This window comes from Chroicocephalus ridibundus, chromosome 3 (assembly GCF_963924245.1).
Source record: "Chroicocephalus ridibundus chromosome 3, bChrRid1.1, whole genome shotgun sequence".
Taxonomy (NCBI): domain Eukaryota; kingdom Metazoa; phylum Chordata; class Aves; order Charadriiformes; family Laridae; genus Chroicocephalus; species Chroicocephalus ridibundus.
The window spans coordinates 24,704,394-24,718,576 of NC_086286.1; the positions used below are offsets into that span (position 1 = coordinate 24,704,394).

At 40.3% G+C, this 14,183-nt stretch overlaps 1 long non-coding RNA gene across 1 annotated transcript; it reads left to right on the forward strand.

Annotated features, from left to right (window-relative positions):
- The first annotated feature begins 3,443 nt into the window (after nt 1-3,443).
- LOC134513930 (uncharacterized) lies at nt 3,444-10,854 on the forward strand. The gene is made up of 3 exons (XR_010070549.1): nt 3,444-3,498; nt 9,338-9,501; nt 10,486-10,854. It is a non-coding gene; the product is annotated as an uncharacterized LOC134513930 (long non-coding RNA).
- The last annotated feature ends 3,329 nt before the right edge of the window (nt 10,855-14,183 follow it).

Consider the following 14,183-nt stretch of genomic DNA (forward strand, 5'->3'; position numbering starts at 1 on the left):
AAATGAATATATTGAGGTATCATTAATAATGGCAGCTAGTTTATTTTGTTTATATGTTAGGTCATGAAAAGCATCCTATATGGGTGATAGAAGATATTAATTTTATTAAAGCTTTCTCAGTTTCCAACCCCTTGGACTCTTAAAATTTGATGTAACTAGATTTTTTCCCAGGACAATCAAAAGTGCTTTCAGAAGTTTGTTTTGGCAGTCTGGGCCAAGAAACAAAATTACAACTTTTTATTCTTAACAGAAACCAAAATGCTGTTTAAACATGAATTCTGGCCTGCAGGTGAGATAATGACCAAAAAAAAAAAAAGAGAGAGATGTGGGGAAGGAGTGAAAGCAAAGGGAAGCACAACCACTGCGCCAGTTATAAAGCCTTTTTAAGACATGGTTGCTTCTAGAATTATACTGTTAGCATTAACTACTCTGCTAAATGTAATTTCAGAGCAGCTTGGCTATGCTGGGACCAATAATGTTTCAGCAGATGTTAACAGTGAGGGAATTTAAAGATTACAGAGTTTCATGGGCGTAGTAAAGCTGCAGTGGGAACAGAAATATTACCGTAGCTGTTATGTTCTGAGTGCACCACATTTACTGACAAGTAATACATGAGTGATAGTGAGGACCAGGGGAACAGAACTTTATACTTACTGGTCAGCAGCCTATAAATTCCATAAATTAAACAAAGTTTTATGTATTTTTCATTTCTTTTCAGAATGATCCTCTCCAAGGGCCCCTGCTTCATGTTAATTCCACCGACAAAGCCTAGCTCTGTCTTTCAGCCTTTTTTCATGAGGGTATTTTCCCACATGTATGTTCCCTTTTTCTCCTCCCACTGCCCTCCGCTCGGAAGGTTTTCACAAGCGGTGCTTTCTCCCCAGTGATCCTCGGTGGGCCGAGCCTTGACAATCCACTGAAGAGCTACAGATACCGGCTTCTGCAGGAGGAAGGCCATTCACAGAAAGATCTTTTTTCAAAAGCGGGCCAGCCATTTTGTGCATGACTTCTGCCCACGGTCTCAAGGCAAGGAAATATTCATCGTGACTTATTGAGAATGTTAGAGATTTAAAAGTTCATGGAGAAGTCGATGTCCTTTAATTGGCCTTCCTAAAACAGCAGAGATGCAAACTTGAGGTGAAAAGGACAAACTGGAACAATTACTGCCACCATGTAACGATGTTCAATGCAGTTCTAGCAGTAAATGGAGTGGGGGGTAAATAAATTGGCTAAACATTATATACAGCTGTCAGATGTGAGGTGAGTGTCCACTCACAGATCTAGCGACAGAGATGGAGCATGAGCCGAGCGTGTATTGCAGAGACCAAGGCTAAACTGGCAGAAAGCATGAACTGCTGTATCTGAGCTCGATTACTTAAGCGTGGATAAAGCCTTAGGTTGAATTCATTTAAAATGTTATGTTTAGTTGATATTTATCTAGTATTCGGTTTTTCCTGATCATACCAGTCAGCAACAGCATCGCCTTACCAGTCAAAAAAACTAGGCTTTTCAGAGAAATGAAGAAAATAAACAAAACTTACGCTGTTTTCTATTGAAGAATGAAACAGTTCAGAGTGAATATATCCTGCACTGCTACAGAAAGGAGACCAGGAGAAAGTAATTAATGTATTCTCATTTTAAGGGCATGCTCTCATAGACTACACAGGGCTACTGACTTCTTTTCTACTTTCAGGTTGTGCATTAGGAGGGAAACGGTTAACCCGTTGTCAACTTTTTCCATCCCAAAGTTCAGTACAAGGCACCACCGATGTAAAAGTTCCCTTCCCATGATGCTGACCGTGCAGAGCCCACTGCCATGTTGGTCCTGCCCCAAGACCTTTCCCTTAGTGAGTCGAATGCTTATGAAAAAAAACAGTACAGTACCGGTATGGTGCTCGTTAGGACAGAAGATCGCAATACAGCAGGCTACATAGTGAAAGCCTTTTTATTTTGATGGCAGTCTTTCACTGTCTATCATAAACTTAGTGAAGCAGGCTTTCTCTATCCAGCTCTCCTTTTATTGGGCACAAATCACTGCTGACAGGAAGTTTTATGCCTAAATCCGTTTACTGTCCTTGTTGGTAGTCTTTAAATTAATATTTATAAGCTGCGAGAGGCCTAAAAGGATGCAGCAGTAAAATATCTAAATGCTTCAGTTTGGCTTGAGCTGAATTTTCTTCTTCTCGACCACTGACATTCCTTAATTACTAGTGACCCAGGCATGCATTGTCTCTGCTGCTCCGAGCCTACAAATCACTCCCTTCCATAGTATTGTGGCTGACAAAAGGGGAGGTTCAAAGCAGACCAGTTTCTATGATATATTGGATGAATAGGTGTGGGCACAGGGAGAAGAGAGAGAAAAAGAAATACCTTCAGCAAAATGCCTTAAGGAAAGCAACTTAAAGCTGAAACAAACGATTTGGCTATGACAAAAAATTATTGTCATTTGAATTGGCAAAAGTAACAGATTTAGTTGCTATAATTTTTAAAACAGTGGGAAATAAACCAGAGGGCATACTGAGCTCAAAAAAACCTCAGCTGGGCATATTCAAATCTTGAATGGATGATACATACTCACACCCTCAGCAAAATGACCATTTTCATTAAATCAATATGAAGGACACTTCTTTTGCATATCAAAAACTGTTGGGCAAGCTGAAATTAGAACAAAGCTGATTAAAAGTAAAATTTTGTTGCATTCAGTCTTTTCCTCCTTTTTGTTAATATTTCAGTTCTTTTTTTCCTTGATGTCTTACTTCTGTCGAAGTAGGTGAAGGGTGTGCAAGAGAAGAAAAGTAAATATAATAAAACCCAGATCAGCTGTCACCACCTTAGCACATAAGCACACAAAAATAATGAGGCTGACTAGACTGGAAAAATGTAGAGACAACAAATGGTGGAGTCCTCTTAAAATGCCATTCTAGGAAAAAAAATTGTAAAAGAGAAGAGCGACAGAGGGTTCCGGCCTGTAAGGGTGAATCTGCATCCTGGTTCTGATGCAATTTAAGTTTTGGCACATGAATCGTTTTATGCATACATGGGAGGATCCCTAAACAAAAGGTAGCAGACAGTCATCCATGCAAGATGCAATAGACCCAAATCACCATTGTCTGTACACTGAAATCTTTTTCATAAGGAATGAATGAGACTTTTGTGTTTTCCGGGTAATAGAGAAACAACTGATTAGTTTGTAATGGAACCACTGAAAGATGCAAATAAAGATCTTTCTAATCTACTACTCATGTCTTTGTACCCACTAGATCTCTGTCTGTAAGGAATGTCTAAAAGGTGGGTTAATACATATCCCTTCCATTTTGGGATTGAAGCCATTAATGCCCCTATTTTCTTTACTTTGCCAAGACTTATTTGGGGACATAAAATATAATTTTTGCTTAAAACTTCTGTTGACTATTTCATATATTTGCAGATTTGATTTATTACGCTTGACCAAGCTTTGCTCTACATCCCCGCCTGCTGTATCTCCGAACCAGTGTGCTGGTAAGTCTTCATTGCTTCCCTTCCCAGGAGAGCTATACTTCATACATGCTACATTCACACACTACAATAGGATACATTTGACTGGGGGGAAGAAGACTGGGAAATAAACCATTAATTCTTTAGTACCTCAAAACCGCTGTTCTTTCGTGTTCAAAAGCCTAAGCTGCCTCAGGTAGTCTTCAAACTTCTTTATAAACAGTGCTCCTGCCAACTGAGATAGCTAATGAATATAACAAGCCTACTCTCACAATTATAAAACAGGCACGATTATGTGTTCTGTTAGAATGACTCAGACTCCCCCTAAATCCTATTCTTCCCAAGCAAGATAAAATTATAAGACTTGTAGAATAAGCCGATCATCTGCTGAGGGCAACTAATTCCTGTATAAGTCTCTCTGCTCTTGGGTAATCAAGCATCCAAAGTGATTCACGCTACAGCTTAAAAGGAGATGGCATTTTGACACCTGGGCCACTACCCTGAATCTCCAGACTCAAAGACACACGTGTGAAACTTGGGGCGGGGCAGGACATATGCGACGGGATGTGTGTGATAGTAGAAAGCAAGATGTAAAATGCAGAATGATGCAGGACCACAAATGTAAACTCAGTGAGTGCTAAATCAGCCAATTAACTCTTAGCTCAGTATTTTTTGACCTTGCTCCTCCTCTTTGCACAAATAAGCAGTGATAGATAAGGCTGAAAAGGCGAAATGTAACTACATTTCCCTTCACCTCATTTCCTTGAGTTTTACTTTTGACCCTACCAACTACATTAATTATGTTTCAAGTACAGGGGTACCTTTTTGCTGTGCCAATGGTTCTCTATGCCGGCAGTGAGTTATTCAGTCTTCCTTGAATTGTTGTCTCCATTCAAGTGAACCACAGTGAACAGTAATCAGGGCTGCATCAGCTTTAGCCTCCTTTTGTTTAGGTCTTGATTCCTAGGGCAAACCATGGGACCGTCCAAATTCAAACAAGATATTGACGTATTCTGTGCTTTTTCAACTTCTTTAGGGTTATTTGGTTGGCTGGTTTTGTTCATGCTTTCTCTTAAAAACATAACTGGAGTACTAAAGCAGTTTATAAATGTTTGGAGAAAAAAGGTCTAAATGCCTTCATTTTATTCAAGCTGTTCATCAGTTAAGATAATACTGTTAATGTACCGTTTCATTTTTTCCATCATCAAGACTGAAGGCACTATATTTCTCAATGGTGTGTCAAAAAGGCTGGCCTACAAGCCATAAAATAGCACAGCAGTTACTAATAGCTCCTCCTTATTCAGAGCCTTTTTTCCTATCAGAAGATGCCTGTGTGGAGCTTTTCCCTGCAAACAGCACCGAAAAAGTCCTCACCTTTTAGTATTGTTCTTCCTACAAGTTGGATGAAGATTACATGCACATACAACCAAGCATTTGTTGAAAGAATCTGCGCCTGTGGCTGAGGCATGCTGGCTAAATGGACTGTCGTACTTTCTAAACGCTCTTTCCCTCATGCCGTGACCTGAAACAAAGCCCCATGGCAAAAGTTTTCCATAGCTGAGAGACCTTTAAATTGAAATGTTTGGAAGTTGGCTTTCCATTGGCTCCAACCCATTGTTCTCAATGGCCCACCAACTATAACTTCCAGCTGTCCAAATCGGGACAGAATAGTCACTTCCCTCTTCTGTGCTGTGCTATCGACTGCCTCCCTGTGCCCTGGTGTGCAAGCTTTGCTCCTTTGTGGAAAAATCCTTTAGAAATCGGGTATTTCTGATTTGCATACCAGCATGCTGAATGTCTTAGTGAGGATGTAAATTTTCTGTTAAGTTATTTTATGCTAGGAGAGTAACAGCTGTGACTGAGTTTTGCATTAGGATTCCTGGATGGTGATCCTGATATTGTGGGGAGTTCATGAAAGGCTTTTTTTTGTTCGTTTACTGCTCTTCTCTGCCTCTGCAGGTGGCTTGTTGTTTTTTTGCCTTCATTCTGATCATTTCCCATTGCTCTTCCTCTGCTTTTCCACTCACTAGCTGGAACTGAATAGAAACATCTTTTTGGATTGAATAAAGTCCATTTCTCTTCTCCACAAATATATTTCCTCATTCTTTTAACTCAGAACCTTAGTGCCTCATCCTCACAACTCCCCCCGCCATTTCCCTACTTAATTTTTTTGGTAGGGGGAGAGGGGCAGGGGAACAGGACAGAGGAATCACTTATTCTTATGCCCTGAACTAAGAGAAGACAGTATTTAATATGCGGATTTCCTTCAGGTCAGAGAGTTCTTTAGAGAGGGGACAGGATTTGGGTACTTATATGCCTTGAAGTCTGATCCTCCATCTCTTCTCCCCCTGGGCCAAAAAGATGAAATCTTGTGGCACTTCACATAGTACCAAGACCGATGCTGTCTTCAGAGTCTGAGGGAATTGCAGCCATCTGTGTTTGGCTGGAGTTATGAAGGACTGGGTAGTACAGAAGTTAGAAATAAAAGGAAAAGGAAGGATTCTTCAGGCTGCAAGAAGTCTTTGGATGTCCACATCCAATCCGTTCTCTAACCAAACTCCTCTGAGGGTTAAAACCATAAATAAGGAGCTCTGAGCTGCAGCGTGAGACTTCAGTGCTGCCACATCAACAGCTGTAAATCTGCTCTCGAGCTCTTCTTGCTTACCCTGTAGGGGAAGCAAAATTCTGCCTGGATGAGGCAGTAGCATTTGGCAGCAGCACTCTGGCAAACAGACTTCCAGATGTTTGATGAGAATGACAGCCTCAGAGTGGGAGTGCTTGAGTGTGTGCATGCACGCCACTCTTTAAAATTCAAGGCTAGCTTGCAGCATTATCAGGGAGTGAAAATGTCAAAAGAAGATAGTGTTCATAGCAGGCATCATGTTTCAGGCCCTAGGAGAAAAAAACCGAGGGAAAACAGCACTGAATCAATTTTAAAAATAAAGAAAGGGGAGGTTCGGTAGTTAGAGCAAGTCTGGGAAATGTGGGACAGGCTGTTACCCCCAGCCCAAACTTGTGTGCCAGCATTTGTCTGGCCTCATTGAGGGGTATTTCGGATCTCTGTCCCATCACATCTCTTCTCTACCTCTACCCCTTGCTGGGCCCTGTTCCCAGCTGCCCTGCATTCAGGAAAATGGGCTCTATGTTTTTCCCTATGATGTCTGGCTTTTGCTTCTGACCTTCTCCTGACTTCTGTCACGGATGTCCTTCACTGCCGTGCCATTCCTGCAGTCACCTCTCACACTTGTGTGTTTTTTTGCTTTCCACATATCCCAGTTTTCCTCTGTCCCTGAGGTTGTGTGTCTTCCTTCTATCCATCACCTGCAAAGTTAATGCCATTTGCCTGCCATTGTGCAGCACATGGCTTACGCCGTATCCTTGTCTCTCACTCTTTGTGTATATGGCCTACATAGGTTGCAGGTATAATAACAATATGTTAGGCTGATCTTTTTTTCCTCTTCCCGTTATCTGGAATGTTATATTCAATTTTCCTGATTTATTGGATATCTGAGTGGAAAAATATATAGATAAGTGAATCTACTAAGTAGCATTGTAATTTCCCAAACGCATTTTTTTCCAAGTTTAAGAGATAATAATGTTCTTAGGTATCTCTGTTTTTGTCATTTCCATACTGTTTCACTTCCTTGTGTTGAAAGCTTTTTATGAAAATCACAAACTGAGGGCATAAGTATTTACTGGTACAAATGTAACAATATTTCTGTGTTCCCATTTGGATGTGCTCCCTTCTGTGTGGAATTTCTGCTTTCCAAAATATCTCATGCACGTTTCTCATTTCACTGGTGATCTTTGCAAGTGCATGTATTTAAAATTTAAGCTTTGTTGTCCCTGCAGAAAGGCAAGCCTTTCGCTTCACATATAAATATATTGTAATATTTTTTCTTCTACTTGAATGTAAATCTCCTGTAATATGACCCTGATATCCCTTTGCAAAGAGAAGAATCTTGGTTTGGTTTTGTTTGGAAAGAGATTTCAGGTGGATCCGGCAGTGTTGGGCAAGGCATCTAAGGGTCACGGTGGCTGAGTGCAGTAATTGCACCTTCCTGCCACGCTGAAACACAGGTTTTGACAAAGTACTTACACGTTATTCTGGTAACCGCTGCCCGTCTTGTAAAGTATCCGTACCACTCTGCTGAGGGTAAGAAAGCTTATGGCTCAGTGCACGGCTCTTATTCCAAAGCTTCTGTCATCTTCCCTAAATAAACACAAGGGACCAATGCTTTCCCTGGTGTAACACCACTGACCTCTCTGAAATTACACCAGGGATGAATTTGATCAGATTTGTCGTCAAATCCATTTGGTACCAGCAGGAGCAGAGACGACCGAGGCGAGCCATCCCGCGAGTCCCATCCAGGGCTTTTCAGTTGCCCCCTCTGTTACCCCAGGCTCCTTCCTCACCTTAGGCTGAAGGGAATGATAAGGTCCAACTTGTCAGGACTTGTTACTTATTCACGAAACTATCACACCTTTGACACATCTGTCAGTTTTTATACAAAAAACGAATGAGCAAGGATGCTGAAGTTTCCTTTCGGCACACTGGAGGGCAGTCCTTTTTACCACACCCTTAAGGCTTTCATGTCAGGGCTTAGTCGCAATGACAGAGCAGTGTGAGAGCGCTATCATTTTGTCTGGCCATACTATGCTTTCCTCTGGATAGATTATACTTGCCCCCTGGTATTTAAGAGAATTACGTTTTCATCCTTTACGTAAAATATATATAATTAAATAGATGCAGGATGTAATTGTTATAAATATATAACATCAAGCATTCCATTTATGTTAGAGTTATGGATTAGATGAAGATATTTCCTTTTTTTTTTAACACTTCCTATAATAAATTTGGCATGTTGCCACATCATAGAGATCAGTCTTTTGCTAGAGCAAACAGTAAATTTTTCGTAAAAATACGAAATCAAGAAAGGCAAAGCACAGAATAGAGCAGTACATTTTCTAATGAGTTTGTGGTCAGATCCATAATTTAAACTTGACAGTAGAATCGCAAAATTCAGATTAATACTGAAGCCACCGGGGATCTTAGGAAACATTATGCTCAATAGAGTGTATGGCTAATGGTTACAAAGTACAAAGAATATGGATAAGCATGGCTGATTTATGAAAATTCTGTTTGTATACAGAATGTATTTATTCCAGCGTTTGGGCTTTGGTTGCATTTAAAATTAAAAGAAAGGCTGCTTATTAATTTTGCATGAGCTTTTCTGGGGCCAAGTTCCAAGTGATTTGCTGCATCCTTCTCTACACACAGTCATTATATAGCCTGAACTTCAGAACTGGTTCTGAGTTTCCAATGCTTCGATAATCCTGTTTTCACAGTCCCCATTTTCTAAAAACCACCATAACTAGGAACAATGCCTTATAATGCTTTAAATCATTCATATCCCTGTGGAAGAGAAAGAAAAGGATGCACACACAACGAAGTTCTTCAGTGCCAGCATGTACACCACTGGTCTGAGATTTGCCTCAGAACCTGTAATGCCTTCAAAACCTGAAGTTCATGGACTAAACTTCCATGATATGTTCCCATACTGGCAGTGAGCTTGTCAGCCCTTTGTGAGCACATTCGGCTTATCCACGTTGCAGTTCTCATGAGTTTTGGCGACTTCTTTTTTTATAACAGTAGATGCCTAAAAAGGGCAAGGTATTAAATAGTAGTATTTTCCCCTTGCTTTTAAATGTTATGAAAAGAAATGCCTACAGGTATTGCATGCAGTTTGGAGCCACCTTTTGTAAACATGTAATGCTTATTCAAGCACACAGTTTGCATGTTTGTGTATATGCATGTGTGTATTTTAACCTAATTAGATTTTAATCTATTTGATGATTTCAGACAAATTTGACAAAACAGAAATCTTTAAGATTAAAAAAAAAAAATCCTCTACTTTTTGTAGAAGGATGAATGGATGGATGGATAGATGGATGGATGGCTGGATGGAGGAGGATGGTGAAGAAGAGACAACCGATAAGGACCCTGCCTAACAACAAGACTGCAGAGTGAGTTCATGCATTATTAATGATAAAGAATCCACACAGTATATATATCTATATATTTCTCGGAGAGTGTGAGAGATGGACCATATGTGCCCCACCCATGGGAAAAGCTTCAACTGTAGTTCACAATTAATTATGAGACACAATGCAATAGGAAATTGGGCTTCATTAGTTCTGTTCTTGCAAAACTACTTATTTATGGTTTTATTTTCCTTCCATGGCACTTCTGAACGTAGATAATGTGACAGATGCAGGTACCTCAGACTTCTCTATATAGTTATTTTGCTAGGGCTTTTCAATCTGTGGTAAAAAAGAATGAGCACATATGCTAAATACCATAAATTGAGTAGAGTTATTCTTCCTTGTGCACCTATTATTCTCTTAGTCCATATCATCTATTTAGTAGTAGTAGTAATAATAATTTAAAACCCCATAGACTTTCCTCAGTGATGTAAGAGTTCTTACAAATATTAAAGTTGTTCCAAATATTAAAGCTAGCAAAAGCTGATTTAGGAAAGATAAAGTAGACTGAGCCCCCAGACAACATTTCTCAATGTGTATCTGTGTACTATCACTTAAACACGATTCTCATCATCATCATCATCCTTAACATCAATGAAATTGAACTGCCTTCCGGACTCTCACTGGGGTCTGTCTGTATATGGAGAGGGGAAAGGCTGGTAACTGCAATAGGAACATCTCCAAATGAGCCAGAAATGTTGTGTGAAACAACCTCTTTTCCCTGCTTTGTATTCTACCTTCATTTCCAACTTATTGGAGAGGTGAATGAAGGTATTACACAGACAGAATAACAAAATGGCCATAAAACAATTACATCATCCAAACTAACGTCATATTCTGTGTCCTAATTACTTTAAACATGGTGGTACAGAAATTATGCCTTAGTTCCTTCCTCAAGGAAGCTGCAGCTGAAGTCAGATCAATTTTTGAAACAACTAAAGCCTTGTTACTGTGTTTTTGTTGCAGAAAAATCTCCCCGCACATTGGATTTCCCGTTCTTACACAACTCAGCTCAAGTATTACTGCAACAGATTCAGAGTGTGGTTATTGACCGAGAGCCCGGCCTGGCTCCCACTGAACTTCGACTGCAGATGGATCTGAAGTGGAACATGAATGAGCAGATACGTCTTGGATGTTTAAGAAATGAATTGACTCTCAGGCATCAGTTTTGCCCAAAGCAGAATTCAAAAAAAGTTAAACAGTGACGGAATTGTTAAACAACGATGGAATAATGATCTTTGTTTTGAAAAGGCGACAGTGATGGAGGAGGTAAAAGAGGAGCACTCCTTCTGATTATATTACAGACATAACAGGATGCAGAAGTCTGTGATGAGGCCCCGCTACAGCAAAGCAGCTAAGCACAGGCTTAAAATTAAGCACTCATTTAAGGGTTTTGCTGAATAAGGATGAGATCATTCACATACTTAAAGTTAAATGCATGCTTAAGTGCTTTGCTGAATCTGGGCCCAGATACATAAACCATTAAACAGTCACTTTAAGAAAATGGTGGAAAGCTGTTATACAATTTCTAGACCTTTTAAGTCATATCTCCTACATTCCCCACTCTCTCTTTCTTATTAGCTCAAGGAGGAGGTTTTTAAAGCTCCAGTTCACCAAAAACTATAATGTCCATTGCTACCCGATTGTAATTCAAATTGCTCCATGCAGCCCCAAGCATGTGTTCAAACATATAATCAAGCAAACAGGAGACTTGAGTCTTGCCAATTGGAATACTGTCGGTCGCAGATGCTCCGCTTTTTTTTTTTTTTTTTTTAACATAAATGAAGAGGGGTAGAGAAGTTGATAAAAGCTGGCCTTGGCTGTCCAGTTTTGGTGCTCTGTTCCTGGGGCTTGGGTTATTTGGGTACGTGTTGCTTTGTGTCTGTGAGGGCTCTTTTTTTTCCTCTCTCTCTCTCTCTCTCTCTCCCCTGGTCAGAGAAGCAGTACTCGTCACCTGGAGTGAAGGCTGACAGGAATGAACATAGGCAGGAAGCAGCGTGACACACACATTGTCATGCATGACTGACCAGCAGCCATCAACAGCAATTAAACACTGAGAGCACTGGATCCTTTTGGACAGGTTCAAGTTTCCTGGCACTGCCGTGATTAGATGTTTTGCACTGTTTCCCTGTAGTCAGTATGTGACACATTCCCTTTTGCTTGCTCTTTTCTGATATTTATTTTTGCACTGTCCTGGTGTTAGCATCTTCTCGTGGAAAATTAATCACTTAAAAAGGGATCATTTTGAAGGAGATTTGTGAGGCGGGTTAAAGAGCGAACGGATATTAAAAAAAAATAGCTATTTTTTTTAAAACACAAAATTCCTCCCCTTCTGTCAAACATTATAGCGTTTAAGTATTTTTTGAGTGACCACAAGTGTGTATGAGATTCAATGAGAGAAAACTCTGTGAATGGCAGAAGCCACCGAAGAACAACACGGGCCTTTGGGTTTACCCAGCTGACTGCAATTTTACTGTAATTTAAGAGGACAAAATAAAATGCCCTTAAAGGCAAGACTGAAGTGAAGAGCGGCTGCAGTTGTGCTGGGCTGTCACTTGCTTGCCCTCATTTCAGGGCTGAGATCCAGAGCAGCCCAACTGCCCGGCGTTTAACGAAGGCCCAGACTTCCAGGGCAAGGTCTGTGGCTTGGCACGAAGTGCTGGACGGAGCAAGGCCAAGCTACGGCACCGGAGGCTGCAGCGAAAGGCCTTTTGGCAGACACTGAGGTCTCATGCCTAATTGAATAGTCACAGGGTTTGAGGCCAGAAAGGTTCATTAAGGCTCGATTCTGACCTCATGGATGGTCGTCCTCTCCGTTCCCTCATAATGAGCCCAGCAACTTGCGTGTAATTAATTAATCGCTCCTGTTAATTTGCGGTCTCCTAGTCTCTGCAAGGACCTGGGAGGTCTGCTAATATGCTGCAAGAAACCGGCGGACTTCTGTGTAGGAAATCTTCATGCCTAAGTCCTTTCCATCTTTCCCTTTCTATGTGTAAGACATGGCTCCAAATGTGGTTTCCACCAGGGGAAGTAATGAAGTAATCAAAAGTAAGGGATTTCAGCATTCTGCAAGGAGGAACGTGAGAGGCAGTGTAATTTTAAGTGGGCTGTGCTCTGTTGTGCAGCAACCAGCCCAGCCACGGGAGCCAGTGAATGCATTAGACTTGCTCCCTAACTGTTAATTCCCTCTTGCGCAGTTAATGAGGGTTGCTCCAGCCATGCATCTGTTTCACCTTTACGTTCCGGCAATAGCATTTAGAGGCCAGAGCAACCCTGCGGCTTTGATACTACTGCCTTTCACTGATAATACATCTCTTTAAGAGCTTTCTCTATCAGATAGACGGCTGGGATCATGGGGGCCGATCGTGGTTCTAAGTTTGTTATTCTCAATGGTGATTCTAGTTTGCCATATTTGTTATAATAATTCCACTATTTTGTGAAGCATAGTGTATTGATAACACTAAATAAGACTCAGAAGAACCACGTGAAGCAGAAAATGTAATTATTATTTCTGTAATGCAGATACAGAAACAAAGGCACAAAAAGGATGAGTGACTTTCCCAAGGTCATACACTAAATCAGAAATGTAAATATATCAGAACCCTAGCCATATCTCATTTCTGTACGGTGTGGGTGTATTCAGGAAAAAATAGCTTGCTTGATTGTATCTTTTTGCAGTTTTTCAAAGGCTTTCTACCTTTCTCTTTGTGGTCTTCCCGGACGTCCTGATAGATCATCATAGGCACTTCTACAGATACTAAGGAAAGAGCACCAGGTGGTAACAAAGTGATGCATGAATTTCTGTTACCAAGGTAGATGACAATTAAATGGATTGGGCATCTAAGCCTGGAATGTCGTCTTTACCCGTGAATCAAATTTTAGACCTTCTGCTGGTGACTTGGAAAAATAATTGTGGCATGAACAATGAGACTTTGGATTTCCAGCCTAGGAGAGCAATTGGACAGCTTCATAGACATCCGTCCCAGTGTAAATGAACATGAGCATGAAAAGAGCATGAAAAATTAAACACGTACTGGAGAGACAGCACTTATTTCATTAACTAACTTCAGCACTAACTTCTTTAGCACTATTAGTAAACCTGTTAAGTCACAGCCAAGATGCATCAGAAGGTTTTGCTCTAAGAACTGAAGCAAAGATATGTAAGAAGAACATAGCAGACCAGAAGAATAAAAAATAGTACTGCATAAGTCAACTGCTAGTTGCTGACATCAATAAAATATTGTCCTTTATTATAGTCATTAGGGAACCTTTTAACAATGATTAAAATTTCTTAATATTGTAGTAAAATTTTTAGCTGTTGCCTGGAAAAAAGAAGGTGCTCTGAACTATATGGCATGCAAATATTTCAACCAAATGCTGTCATATGATGGAAGTATTAACAAGTACTTCTTAGAGCTGATGGTCTGTTTTTGGAACCTACTCAGGAAAATAAAATTATATATATATTTATGTAGGTATATATATTATATTTAATACAAGCACATTGAGATTTTCCTGGCAACTAAATAGGGATAAGTGATTTAAGCTCTTTACGAGTGGAGCTGAAACTTATAAATTATGAAGCTGTGTTATGTACTGACTGGCCTTCAGTGTTTGCTTCACTTCCTAGATAGTGTCTTCCTTTTTTTTCCTGCATTCTGTTT